This window comes from Mesoplodon densirostris, chromosome 12, assembly GCF_025265405.1.
Source record: "Mesoplodon densirostris isolate mMesDen1 chromosome 12, mMesDen1 primary haplotype, whole genome shotgun sequence".
Lineage (NCBI taxonomy): Eukaryota > Metazoa > Chordata > Mammalia > Artiodactyla > Ziphiidae > Mesoplodon > Mesoplodon densirostris.
The window spans coordinates 99,153,376-99,168,399 of NC_082672.1; the positions used below are offsets into that span (position 1 = coordinate 99,153,376).

General features: G+C 34.6%; 1 pseudogene; it reads left to right on the forward strand.

Annotated features, from left to right (window-relative positions):
* The first annotated feature begins 7,462 nt into the window (after window positions 1-7,462).
* LOC132499902 (ferritin light chain-like) overlaps window positions 7,463-15,024 on the forward strand; it is a 71,777-nt pseudogene continuing 64,215 nt past the window's right edge.

Here is a 15,024-nt window from a genome sequence, read left to right on the forward strand (position 1 = left end):
GAAGAGAGAGAAAGCTCAGGAAAGAATGCTGGAAAGTAAATTCAGAGAGCTTTTTATATGGGGCTTTTACTGTGGTAACTTACAAATAGTTGAAAAACACCCACAAATTGAAACATGTAGCTACTTTAAGGACTCTTTAGCAGAAATCAATCTTATTCCCAATCTATTACTTAATACGTCATTTCCTCATAGGGATGACTAACAGCAATTCAACAGAAAATGCTTTTTATATTTAAATAACACTTTCTGTTCCAAGATGTCAAAATGTTTGACAAGTGGTCAAAATGCAGCTCACTAATATTCTCAACCCCATGGTAGTAAATAACCCACATCTACCATCACTGCTGTTTACTGATGATTGCTTTTCTGGGAAAGTTGAAGCGCCTTTGCTATCTCTGTAGAAAGTCAATGACTAAAGGAGGAAACGTCCTTCATCTTGGTTCCCATAGGAAACCAAATTGATAAATCACTCACTGACTTCTATTATTGCATCTCAAGGATAGTTAACAATGCTCATCAAGGAAAAATCCCAAAGAACACTCTTGCCCTATCTCTGATTAAACCTAATTTTGGAAAATCATCTGGCTCAATCTACATTTAATTACAATATGAATGCTACTTAATTCCCTATTACTTCTGGTTACACAGGATCAATGCCACTTGAAGAGTAAGAAGCAAAGGTTCACTACATTGGGGTCTCCTTGACAGCCAAGCCTGTGCCTTAGTCATTTTGACTCCCTAGTGACCAGCTTGGTATCTGGAATAGTATATGCGATCAGTAATTATTTCTTGAATGTATGATGTATGAATGAGTCAAGATATTTTGAGAGTTGGAGTCATGGGTCAAGAGGAGAAAACGTGGTTTAAAAAAACCCACTAAATTCTCAGAAGCCGGTGCTGCAATGAATGCTAATAACAACTTGACAATGTCCTCTGTCATTGCAAATAATGTGATACCAACATCTACTAATCAATCAAAAAAAGACTTTCAGAATTCAAATTTGCATAGGATTTTGAGCTGGGGATTCCTCTCACCCACCTTTTCTTATGATAAAACTTGGAACTGTAGTGTCAATAGATAATATGCCAGGTTTTCACTTAAAATTGGAAAATTTAATCTAATTTCGGAGGCATGAAATAAAACTGATGGGCAAATATTAGAATTTCCATCAATGAAAAAGCTTAATTTCTAAAATGCTGAAGGTTAGTTTATCAAAATACTGAAATTGCCTCATATCATAAGTCAAAGCACCCTCTCCTTACTAAATAAGGAGCTACAAAGTTGTACAATTACTGTCAATAATTTTTTTTTACTTGGTTTGAAAAAGGTTGCTTGTTTTAAATAAAACAAAGTTCAACTGAAGTGACTATAATATCATCAGTCTTGTAAAACTCCTTGTGTTAGATTTCTTCTATCCCCAAGATGCCAACCATGCATATTAAACGGACTCTTGTTTTTTGCGTATGATTTCTGTACATCTTTCCTATATGAATTTTCATGTTAAGTACCCTTTCTTAGAGTGTGGATTGTAAACACTCTGTTTAAAACTCTATCACCAGTACCTAGAACAGTGCCTGCCACATAAGAAACACTTAATAAAATTTCTAAATTATCTTGATTAAAATCCATACTCATCCTAGCTTTAAGCACATGAAGACAGAAATAGGTTCCAACTGCATAAGAACATGTGACTAATCCAGAGTAAATGTTAACTATAAGTACAAATTATCTGTTGATTAAAATACAGAACGTGTCTGAGATTTGGAATTCCTTCCTAATAACCCTGAGTCAGAGCTGTGGTAAAGGCTTACTGGGGGCATGGTACCATTTTCTGAGGACACACTCAGAAGAGGAAGAAGTTGATGAGACAGCATGCAAGATTTTCCAGGCTCAAAATGGAACTTGACTCATCTGCATGGAACCATCCAGCGAAACACAGAAGAGCTCACCCTTCTGCTGGATTAAGCTCACCCTGGTGGAACGGAATGGAACAGAAACAAGAGACTGAGGTCTAGGTTTTGAGGATCTTCACTCCACTTACCTGCTTTCACAGAACCAGGCAACGGACAAGAAGAAATGTGGAACTGTTGCTGTGTACCTCTAAACAAATACAGTCACCCTATGTAATAGAATGTGTCATAAATCTGACCAATTAGAATAATTCCTCCATTCTTGGTGGAGTAGCTCTGATAGAAATGGACAGAGCTGGGCTCGGGGTGGGAAGGGGGTGGTTTCCTTCTGTTACAAGCTCTAAACTTTCTTCAAGTTTCCTATGATATAAGCCTAACTAAAATTTATGGACTTTTGAAAAAGAGTAGGTACTAAAATTAAATAAGCTTAGAGTGTTGAGGGTGAAAAACATGATAACAAATTTAAGGAAATGTAGAATTATTACTATGAGAATGAACAGAACTGTGTTTGTTCCAAATATGAGCCTGCTATAGCATTTTAATTATGAATAGAATTAAACAGAAATTCACTTGCTGTCACCATCTGATAATATTACCAGAGACTTCCCTTAAGGAAATTTAAAATTATTTCTTCTATGTAAATCTCTACAAGTCCTTATTTTCAACCTTATTATAAGAAATAACACACAGTAGCAACAAGCTGGCAGAATTTTGACAATTCTCCTGCCTCCCTCCATTCCGCCTTCTTTTCCTCTTTCCCTCCCTCCCTTTCCCTCCTCTTCCCTCACTCCCTTTCTTTCCACAAAGCAAGTAAATGGGTACATAGAAAATAGTAGGGGTCACACGCTTTCATTACAGGGGTTGGGAATGTGGACTCTCACAAAAACAGACTTGATTTTAAATACTGTATCTGTGCCTTACTAGCTGTGTGACCATGAATAATTTAATCACTCTGTGCCTCAGTTTGTCCGGCTGTAAAATAGGTGCAAACAGTACCTACCTCTTAGGATTGTTGTCAGGGGGGATTCCAACTGGTTTTAAAATAGTATTTAGCACAGAGGAAGCATAATAATTATTAGTTTTCACTTCTCTGAATATATAAAACATTTAGTATTGGGATTCATAGTCTCAAAATCTAACACTCACTGATGTGAATATCTGATTGGCTAAATGGAGAAAAACATTGTTATAGTAATTATTTCTTTAGTTTCTCATTTTGTTTTTTTAACTGAAAACCAGAATCACAATTTCTTGGTATTATCTGTTATCAATGAACAGTATAAGACTGTAATATTATTTTTGACAAGGCACTGAATATTTGAAATGAAGAAAACTAAGAAATAGTAGTAAATAAAACTTTTCTTGTACTAATCCCAAGTGAAAGATGAAATTAATGATGATATATATGTGAAAACTCTGGAGAAGTCATACAGAAAGAACCTCAAGTACTTGAGGCACACTTGAAATTCAAATGACATTAAATGACTAATTCTTAAATCAAGAACCCTTCACTAAAATTAAAAACACAAATGCTTTTTTTTTCTTGATTTCTTGTAGGAAGTGAAAGAGTACCCGGTAGGTGTCAGACTATTTTAAAAAGCAGGTTATAGAGATGATATTTCAGGAGTGTAAAAATACTAAGGCGGATCTCATAAATGATTGGTATATTATTTAATTCAGGTTAGCATCAGAATTGTCAATGTTTGTTTCTTAAGCAATGCAATCCTTTGGGTAGGAAGCATGGTTCTTTGGAGAAGTTGAGAGACACAAGATACACAAACTGGAATATGGTGCAAAAACAGACAGTATCGATTTTTTAAAATTAAACCTAGGAATTATTTAACATGGCCATTTCTTTGGGTTGAAGAAAGAAATTCATATAGATTTTCCTGGTTCAGGCTCCAGTGAGGTCTATAGGCAAATTTGCAACTAGAGCAAGATTCAGACCTATTTCCATTTTTGTGCTTACCTCTTAAATATGTCCAGTTCCTACAGCATAGAGGAAAGCACTAGATTGGCCATGGCATGAATGGCCAGGTTAGGATTCTGGCCCTGCCACTTAATAACTGTGTACGGCTTAAATAGGCAATTTGCTAAACTTCATGAATTTCAATTCCCACTCTCCAACCCCCACCCTAGGCAAAATGAGTAGAATCTTTTTTCTACCAACTCTAGAGAGTTAGGATGGTCTGAGGAGAAAATGTACATAAAAATGCTTTGAAAATTATTTAATGCTTTAAAAATATTATTTATCATTATTATTTCAAGATGAGGGAAAACTCCCCCTCCGCTAATATATTCAGCTTTTTATGGCCACCTAGATCTTCCAGAAAGCTACATAAAAACTGAACATTTTAACAATACTCGGCAATGTTTAGATGTTAAAAAAAAATTATCCAAACTGGCACATTTCTTCTTAAACAGTTCTAAAAGTAATACATACATAGTGCAATGAATTTGGAAATACAGAATGAGAACGGGAGGAAGTAAAGGTCACCCTGACTCTCTTATTTCTTCAGTTAACCATGATAAATAATTTTTACATTTTCTTTGGGTCTTTTTTCTCTATGTGCGTGATATTCAAAACCAAGTGGTGAATATGCTGTATTTATTATTTAACATTCTTCTCTTCTCACTTGACATTTTACAAAAAACAATTTTAATTTGTTAACTTCTGTATTGTTTCCGATTCTAAGCATCATAAAATACTTAATAGTGAAGGTTACCTATGAGATATTATGTAAAGAAAAGTTCAGCATCTATAACCTAAATAAATATATTAGAAATTCATATGCTTTAAAGCAGTGATCCCCAACTGTTTTGGAGCTAGGGACCGGTTTCGTGGAGCACAATTTTTCCACCAACAGGGTGGGTGGGGGGAGGATAGTTGGTTCAGGCTGTAATGCGAGCTATGGCGAGCTATGGGGAGCAGCAGATGAAACTTCGCTCGCTCGCTTGCTGGCCGCCCACCTCCTGCTGGGCAGCCCATTTCCTCACACAGCCAGGGGGTTGGGGACCCCTGCTTTAAAGGATATCCCTATGTTTTTATGTGATTGACCATTTCAAAAGTTTCATAGACAATTCCACTATTTATATTTAATTAAAGACCATGAAACTTGTTTTTAGTATTTTTAAATAAAAGATAAAGATGACTTCATTTAAAAGCTGATAACAAACCTCTAGAACACTTCCTTCTACTTAAGTGAGGTGTTAGATTAAAAAAGCACTATAGAAATATAGATTATACTTGACTTTAAATAAAAATCTGAATAAATACTATAGAATTGTTATCTCCCCTTTATTCTGTTAATAATTGCTAATAGGAATATTATGGAGAATGATTGAAGCTTAATAGTTATATGTCAATTACCAAGATCACATTTGTGTGGTACAATGAATTTGCAAAGGTAGACTATCAAATGTATTTTATTGTCAAAGGTGGTCTGCCGACCGGCAAGTCATTTCGTAAGTTATGCTCTAAAATATATCATTTACCGATACCCAAGAGACATCTCGGTATGTCATTAATAGTGCAGAAACTCTAAGCCAGGGATATTTTTGTCTTTATAATTAATTTGAGACAGCAGCTAATAAAAACCAGAATAATAACACTAATAACCTTCAAATTAATTTTGACCCTAAGCTATAGCAATTTCAACAGAATTTAGTATATTTACATACCAAATTAAGATTCCTAAACTTGTATTACAATTGATGCAATGTTTTTATGAAATACTACCTATATAATATTTCATTAAAATAATAAAATGAGAACAATATAGAAATGTCATAAATGTTTGTGTCCTAGAAAGGATTTAGAGGGAATTTCTGGTAGTATAAATTAATACATGATTAACCATATTACTTTTATTTATAAAGCATCCAAACATACACATCTGTAATCTTATATGTCTTTACCATCAAGAGAAATATATTCCAGAATTAATTTTAAAAACACTGCTTTTACTGTGCTTATGTATTCTAGTTGAGAAGTCTGGACTTTAAGCATTTTTATATTATAGAACTCATCAGAAAGCAGGAGGAAACCAACAATACAACTGATGGCATTTGTTAATATAAACCTTTGTGTAAAAATGTTATGAAACTAAGAATGGAAAAAAAGTAGAATTATTAAGCAACAAATGGCTGTTTTAAAAAATCTAGTTAATAGTATATACTACCTGGGTTATTCTTTTACTTGAAAAAATTACAGTATATTAGGTTGTCCTAATTTGGAACTATGTAACTGCCACTCTCATGTTTCTAGTTTTACTAGAAGAGTGCATTTTTTTGGTATAAGCGTAAGAAAAAAAAAAAAAAAAAACTGGAACGTTCCATACTGCAGTTTCCTTCCTCCCTTTCCCCAACAGAAAAAATAAGAAATACTGTACCTAACCAACAGATCTGATGATTCCAAAAGGGACAAGTCTCTATTCTGAAACACTATTCAAGTCAGAACATTCCAAATTATGATTTTGTGAGACACTGGAAAATTATGGCATGAAAAATAGAAGAATATTTCTAATGCACTATAAAATGTATTCCTCAAAGCAAAAGAGCTAATGGAAGGCCAGAGCACTTAATGGATAAAATAGAATCAAATGAAACAGAAGCATGTTCCAAGCTGAAAGGCAACAATCTCACTATTCTCACATAATTGGATAGTAGACATAACCCAGTAAGATCAGGTTTAAAAACATTTAAATATATATAAATACACATATGTATAAATAACATATATAGCACCTGAAGTAAATACATATTCATATTCATATATTAAAGAATCACTTTAAAATTTAAAAATATTGTTTTTAACTATTGAAAAATAAACAGCTAGTGAAAAAATAAGTTTTCTTTGCAAAACTTGACTCTGGAAACAAAGATTCTTCAAATGCTTCTCCAAGAACTTGTCTGTTTATTTTAAATATAACCAAATAAAAAAATAAAAATAAATAAATAAATAAATAAAATAAAATATTTGAAATAGAAGGCAAATGTTCATGAAAGCACACATATATACATGCATTTATATGCATATATACACATAATTGGATAATATAATGAATATATATATAATACACATAAAATACAGATCTTCCTTAACTTACTATGGCACTGCATCCTGATAAACCCATCATCAATTGAAAATATCATAAATTGTAAATGCTTATACTACACCCAATCTACCAAGTGTCATAGTTTAGCCTAGTCTACCTTAAATGTGCTCAGAACACTCACATTAGCCTAAAGTTGGGCAAAATCATCTAACACAAAGCCTATTTTATAATAATCTGTTGAATATCTCATTTGTTTTATTGACTACTGTACTGAAGGTGAAAACCAGAACGGTTGTAAGTGTGTCAGTTGTGATCCAGTCGCTGAGTGGGAGGAGTGGCTTGCTGCTGCTGCTGCCCAGCATCACAAGAGAGCATCATGCTGCATATCAGGAGTCTGGGAAAAGTATAGTTTCTACTCTAAATTCAAAGTATACTTTGAAAAAATGAAAAAATTCAAACTATAGTTTCTACTAAACGAGTATCACTTTCGCACCATGGTAAAGTTGAAAAATCGGTAAGTCGAACCATTGTAATTCGGGGAATGTCTGTATATAAATTTTTGTATAATATACGTGTATATGTGTTTGCACGTGTATATTTAAAACTGGAATTTAGACTGTTTGCTACATCTCATCTTAGAAGCAGACTATGCCCAAAATCTATGCCTCAAGCCTTTGGTGAATAGCTAATGAATTCAGTATTCAAACAGGGATTAAACATATTGACTTGGAAATTCAGGACAAACTTACTACTAAAAATGTTTTACACTTTTTACTTAAAAGAACATAGTTAGGTACACATGATTAGACTCTACCAACTAAAATAAATTATTGCCGATTTGGCTAGAGTTGTTGATCACCACAAAATTCTCTCTTGCGGACAACTATGGCTTACATATTAAATGGAAGGCTTTAGGCAGTTTTCGTACTTGTTTCCTTAGACCTAAATGGTCCACATAATGATAAAAAGTCAAATAAGAAAAAAATGTAAAAGTATGTGCTTTTCAAGCTCAACAAAATTGTTATCATACTAAAGCTCGCCTGTGTACTAACAGTGCAGTTTTTATAGGCAGGTGTTTGTGCTACTAAAATTTTCACATTAATTGAGGCTCTACTTTTGATTTCAGTTTAAAGGTGTTACTAGTGATTGAATCTACTCAGTAGTGCACTTTTATGAATAAGACTCTGAATATTAAAATTCTTACATGTACTCTCTCAATTCATTGAGATTCAGTCAAATAGAAACATATCATATACCAAGAAGATTCCTTTGTATATGATGTACAATGGAGTAACAGATTAATTTTCCTTTTTGGACAACTTAATGATATTGATTAACATTAAAAAACTTCAACAGTTACATATTAAAAAAAAAGACTGGGGTACAAGGCAGATAATTAGTAGTATTACCTTTAAAGGCTTTTGTTAGAGGAAGTGAATGTTAACAACTCTTTATAAATTAAAGTTGCCCTCTCCCAGGAACTTCAATACTGTACCAGAAAAAAATAAAATAAAATTGTCAACTATTGCTTTTAAGAAAGGGAACAATTCCCATTTTCTATAACATTACTTCTGAAATCAACACCCTTGATATCATTTCTGATAATGAGTCAGTGAAAAGAGTGATTAGACAAATGGTACAATTCAGAAAGAAAATAAGATGCAGAAAGAAATTCAGAAAGAAAATAAGATGCCAACTGAGTTTTCCCAGGTCATCCAATCAACTCCTTGCAGAGTTAAAAATAGAAGCTAAGACTAATTCCCACAGCTACTGCCAGATCAGAGCCTGACAACTTTGCATTGTGGTAGCTTCCAACCTCTCCTGCTACTGGGATTCCCTGCATGGAGACATCTTCCTATGAGGTTCAGTCATTTCAAGGTTTGCTTTAAAATGGAGAGGGGTAGGAAAAGGTTCATAATTTTAGGGAAAATCTGTGGTAATGAGATCTCATTGTAAACTGCTCACGAGAATTAGAAAGATAAAAACTGGAAATATTTACTAACCCTTACTATGTCTCAAACACTGCAGTAAGTTCCCTTTTATGTTATCTTCTTTAATCTTTGCAACAACCCTGTGATTTTCCTGTTTTCAATATCCAGAAACAATTCACAGTGGTTAAGTAACTTACCCTAAGTCATAGAGATAGAAAACAATAGAGGTAGGATTCAAACTAGGTGAGGTTCAAAGTTCAAATTCACTTCCTGAAAAACATGATTAGAACATAAATGGTAGCCAAAACTCCCCAAAATAAATTAAAAAATTAAAAGAAAGAGAGAAAGGAGGGGAGGAGGGCCTAGTGATCTGCATACCTTAAAAATAATGTTCAGAACTTTTTGATTGATCTTAAAAATGACCAAAAGCTAGCTGCCTGAGAGCTCTAAGAATAAAATTATTAACAAACTAAACAAAAAATATTGATTTTTATACTCACTCACTTTGAGATCACCCAATTGCTTTCCTTTCATAACATTGTACTGCCATTTTATTTCATTTTCTATTATATTTATTAAGGGATAATTTAAAGACAAGTATTTTGCCTAACAGGTTAATGATTTTTTTTCTTCTTAACGATGACCAAGACGCCGATCCTCCTCCCCTTATTCAATGGACTAATTAGTGTCAGATCATTTTAGTGTCATATTTAATTTCTGTGGTGAAATAGTGATTTCACAAAGCCTGTGAAGATGTTACACATCCACTATAACATGCATGCAGGTGGAAAAAAATTTCAACTGATGTAGATTTTGCTTTCTCTATGATTGTATTCTTCACAATCAATGAGATAGAAAAAGACACAGAGATAAGAGAACTGTTGACTAATATTTTCTTATTAAAATGTGTATCTTGGGCTTCCCTGGTGGTGCAGCAGTTAAGAATCCGCCCGCCAATGCAGGAGACACAGGTTCGAAACCTGGTCTGGGAAGATCCCACATGCCACAAAGCAACTAAGCCCATGGGCCACAACAACTGAGCCTGCGTTCTAGAGCCCGCGAGCCACAACTACTGAGCCCATGCACTGCAACTACTGAAGCCAGCGTGCCCTAGAGCCCGTGCTGTGCAACAAGAGAAGCCACCGCAATGACAGGCCTGTGCGCCACAACGAAGAGTAGTCCCCACTCCCAGCAACTAGACAAAGCCCAGGCACGGCAACAAAGAACCAACGCTGCCAGAAATAAATAAATTACTTAAGAAAATAAATAAAATCTGTATCTTGCATTTTCAATTTTCTAAAAGTTCAAATCCATGGTGGTTGAAAAAAGAAGAGTAATGTCATATGTTTTCTTGTCCTGGGTAAATGGATTGTGCTTGGTTGAGTGTCTTTTTTGCCAAAATTTTTTTATTAATTTTATATCTACTATTACTTATTTGAATTCTACTCACTGTTTTTTGTTTTTTCATCTTTATTGGAATACAATTGCTTTACAATGGTGTGTTAGTTTCTGCTTTATAACAAAGTCAATCAGTTATACATATACATATGTTCCCATATCTCTTCCCTCTTGCGTCTCCCTCCCTCCCACCCTCCTTTTCCCACCCCTCTAGGTGGTCACAAAGCACCGAGCTGATCTCCCTGTGCTATGTGGCTGCTTCCCACTAGCTATCTATTTTACATTTGGTAGTGTATATATGTCCATGCCACTCTCTCACTTTGTCACAGCTTACCCTTCCCCCTCCCCATATCCTCAAGTCCATTCTCTAGTAGGTCTGTGCCTTTATTCCCATCTTACCCCTAGGTTCTGCATGACCTTTTTTTTTTTCTTAGATTCCATGTATATGTGTTAGCATACGGTATTTGTCTTTCTCTTTCTGACTTACTGGTTGAGTGTCTTGAACTGCTCAAACTTTAAGGTCCATCATCTCTAATTTCCACCTTACCAAAACCTCAGACAAGAAACAGGAGAAAGGGTAGTGCCATCCGTAATTCATTCCCACCACACCTACAAAAATAATCACAAGGAACTTGTGTAGAATACCAATTCTTTTGTATTAGGAAGGCAGTTTTCAAAATTAAATGGTATTGGTTCATTTGGTTGTTTAATAAATATCTTGCAGATGCCTATCATAAAGCCAAATACCAAACTGACCATTTAAGTTGCAGGAATTTGTACGGTCTTGATAGTTTACTATTTTAAAGTAACAGTTTACATTTGAGTGCTTACCACAATATGTAATACCAATAAGCTCCTTAGAAATCTAAACATTTATAAAATACACCAGATGCTACTGTCTCATGCCTTGCTTTGCAATCCTGGATTGCTTTCTACTATGGAGATGATGTAAGAAATATAAGCTAGATATCTCTTCTATGGGATCACCAGCCATGTCTCAACTAACTTTTATCAGTGGAGACTCTCAGTACATACATATTTATTTATTATAAAACTCTTTGGTACTGATCATTAGGTAATTCTGGTAAATGTGGGCACGTAATAATAGTTAAGAATGTCAGCCCCATTTCATTTCAGCTTGATCCACTGCAGGAAAGCACAAATTAGATGAAAGCAATTTCCCCAAGAACAACTCACTTCCTTGAGATGAGACATAAACTTGGGTGAACAATGATTTGTCACAATTTATTTTTGAGGGTAGTGGTTTAAAAAAAGTGCTAATGTAATCTTTTCAGAATGAATCCTTTTAAAAATGCATTAATTCTCCAGTGAATATAGCTTATAATTAAAAACCTATACATGTAATTTTACTTTTCTAAATTTTTACATATGACCATATATAATAAATATGGAAATCTCAAAATCTTCATTATCTTTAAAATTTGATGGCCTTTAAATCTGAATTTGGATTTGGTGAGTCTGACGGATTATTCTTAGTGACTCTATTGGGTACCACCAATTCAGATTCAACATTATTTCTGCAAGTCTCAGAAGCATTAAGTTTTGTGAATGGATAGAGGGTATTAACATCCTGGTGGTTTTTCACTACATTGAGATGACCAGAGAACCTGAGTGTGAAAGATCATGGAGAGGAGTGTAAGAAATGGCACTAAAGGTATCACTGACTTCTCTCTATTTACTCAGATTCTGCAGTATACAACAGAAGGAACAAAGCAGGTTGTGTTGCTGCTACTGTTGCAATGACCAAGGATCCTCAGTCTCATAGCCATTGCCGTCCATTGTTTAAGATGTGAGCTTGTTGTTGCTTATTCAGGCAAAAGTCAGAATGCTTATTTGTTTTATGTCTGTTTTTTAATGAGGGTTTGATTAGACAGCAATAGAGACAAAAGTAAATAGGAGAAATGTTTATTAATAGGTCCCTCCATCCCTATCAACCAAAGAAAAGGCATACCTTAAAATACTGTAGTGAAATGTCTAGGGTGTGTCTGTCTGTGTTCTTGCCACCCTTCACCTTTAAGTAGCTTTTCAAAAATATGTTATAAACATGTTGCTTCATCCTTGCCCTTTTAGCCTGTTAATGTCTAACTTAAGTAAAGCAGGATGCAATCCCCAGCAAGTTATCTGTTTCTCCTTTCTTGGGCCATGCAAATCAAAACAGTCTTCTTCTAAGGAGGGTGGTGAAAAGTTGTGCCAATTGTGTTCATACTTCAGCTATTCCAACGTTCTTTAGTTTATCTTAAATGAGACATTCTCATCTTTGGGCTTTAATTATTCTGTTTAAAAATAAATTTTAAAAGATACTCTGAAGAGAAACTAAGAAAAAAACAACAAAATAAAAGATTTACCATAATGCAGGTACATACATATGAACTAAAAATACTTTTAAATTAAAAATTAATCTTTTTTATTTTAAAAATTAATCTAATTAAAATTACAGATTAGGCTGGATAGAATTGATCCATTGCTGAAGCCTAAAAACAAACTAGCTATAAATGTTACTAGTTTTCTACACTGCTGTTACAAGACTTGACTGACATCCGTGATGTACTCTGTAATATTTTTGAAATGATGAAATGTGTGATCCGGAGACTTGAAATATTTCAATACTTGTGTATAGGAATTTTCTTCCATGAACTAGAAATGAAAAAAGTGAGAATGTTTCCTTGCTCAAATCACATTAAGTGGATTCCCTTACATTACTTGCATTCATTTTTAAGATAGTCATAAATGGTTACATAAAATACAGGAATATTATCTGTTGAAGAAGTTGATGGTTTTTAGAGTCAATGTATGTATTCAAATGATAAATGTTTCTGCATAATCTCTGACCCAACAATACCATTCCATGCCACTCCAAGAATTCTTCCATCAAAAGTAAAAGCTCCAGGACATCAAGACATGAACCTCTATGTCCATTACCACATTTCTTGAAATCATAAAACTGTTTGGAACTTAATAAATGTTTATCAATGGGTTTTGACTGAATGAAATTATGGCTCACTCATAGTACACATTACTGGGCATCTACTAAAGGTAATATGGTAGTGATATATGCTAGATATCATTAATATAATAGAAACACAATGTACTAAAAGTGTTTTGCAACTAAAAATCACTATACATTGTATGGCTTTAAAAAGGAATGAAATGCTGCTACATGCTATAACATGGATAAACTTTGAAAACATTATGTTAAGTGAAAGAAGCCAGACACAAAAGGACAACTATTATATGATTCCACTTATATGAGGTAGTTAGAATAGGCAAATTATAAACCCAGAAAATAGAATAGAGTTAACCAGAGGCTAAGGGGAGGGGAGAAATAAGGGGTTATTGTTTAGTGTGTACAGTTTCTGTTTGGGATAACAAGAAAGGTCTTAAAATGGATAATGGTAATGGTTGCTCAACATTGTGAATGTACTTAATACCAATAAATGATACACTTAAAAATGGTTAAAATGGTAAATTTTACATTATGGGACATTTTACCAAAATAAAAAAATAAAAATATACTATAAAATAAAGTACAAATTTACCTCATACTAGGCATACTATGAAGTTTGCATAAAATTGCACTTATTTTAGGAGCTTATATGGTTATTATCATATTTGGGGACATGTAAAGAAAGCAACAGCTTAAGTAGTCCTCTTGAGTTCTTTCTCTCCATCTTTCCAACCTGGTGTTTTCTAGATTAATGGTTTTGTCACGCCTCTCTTTGAATACTAGCATCAGTAGGAATGCTAGCTAGTACTGGTTTCCTTAAGTATCAGCTAAAAAGTTTAATGTATTTTTATGCTGGTAATTGTTTTAGAACCTGGGAGGGATGTCATTGTTTTCTTAACTTGCCAAAAGCAAATACAGTACTGTAGACAGCATTACTAGAAAGAAATAGTAACTTTGAAGTAGACATATGTCCATCCTAAGCAAACTGAATATATTTCAAAGCAGACCACACCACTCAACTGCTGGCAATGTTCTTCCACATACTTGGCAGTATACTACTCGAAGTCTGAGAACTGTTTCTTTTTTGTAAAAATGATTTTGATTGGAAAACCCTGAATAAATCCTTTGGAATGTGTAACGTTTAGAGCTCCTTCTGGGATTCCTTTTCCATGAATCAAGGTTCTTTGATTCACTATCCTCCTTGGCACTTGCTTCCTAGTCATCTCAGCAGCCTTTGTGCCAGTGCTAATGAAGAGCTCCCAGTTTAGGTCCTAAAGCAGGGAGAACAATAAAAGGAGAACCTCATTTCAAGTACCAGAAATGTCTGGGCTATAAAGGACACACATATTGTCAAAGTAAGCCCAGAGTGGGGTGACATCACCAAGGTCATTCCTGGCTCCACGTCCCCCACAGGAGGAACAACTAACAATTATTTGGAAACAGGACACTATTTGAGAGAATCCTAGAACATGGAGGTGAGGCTGAAGCACCCCCGTGCACCACAGAGACCAAGACAGACTGCATTAGAAGGGTGAGAAAAGGAGCTTGACCACACTGCCCCTCCCCCAAGCCAGTGGAGCACCATGGGTGAGGTCTCCCCTGAACCTCTGGTTCCTCCAGTAGGGGAAGAGAACTGGGGGACAGCAAGCACCACCACTAGCATTGGGGTTGCTTTGTGGGAGCCACTGCTCTAATCTGCTCCACTGGGATTGCAGGGGAATCTGCAGGGTTTGACCACTAAAAGTTGGACTTTTAGTGATGA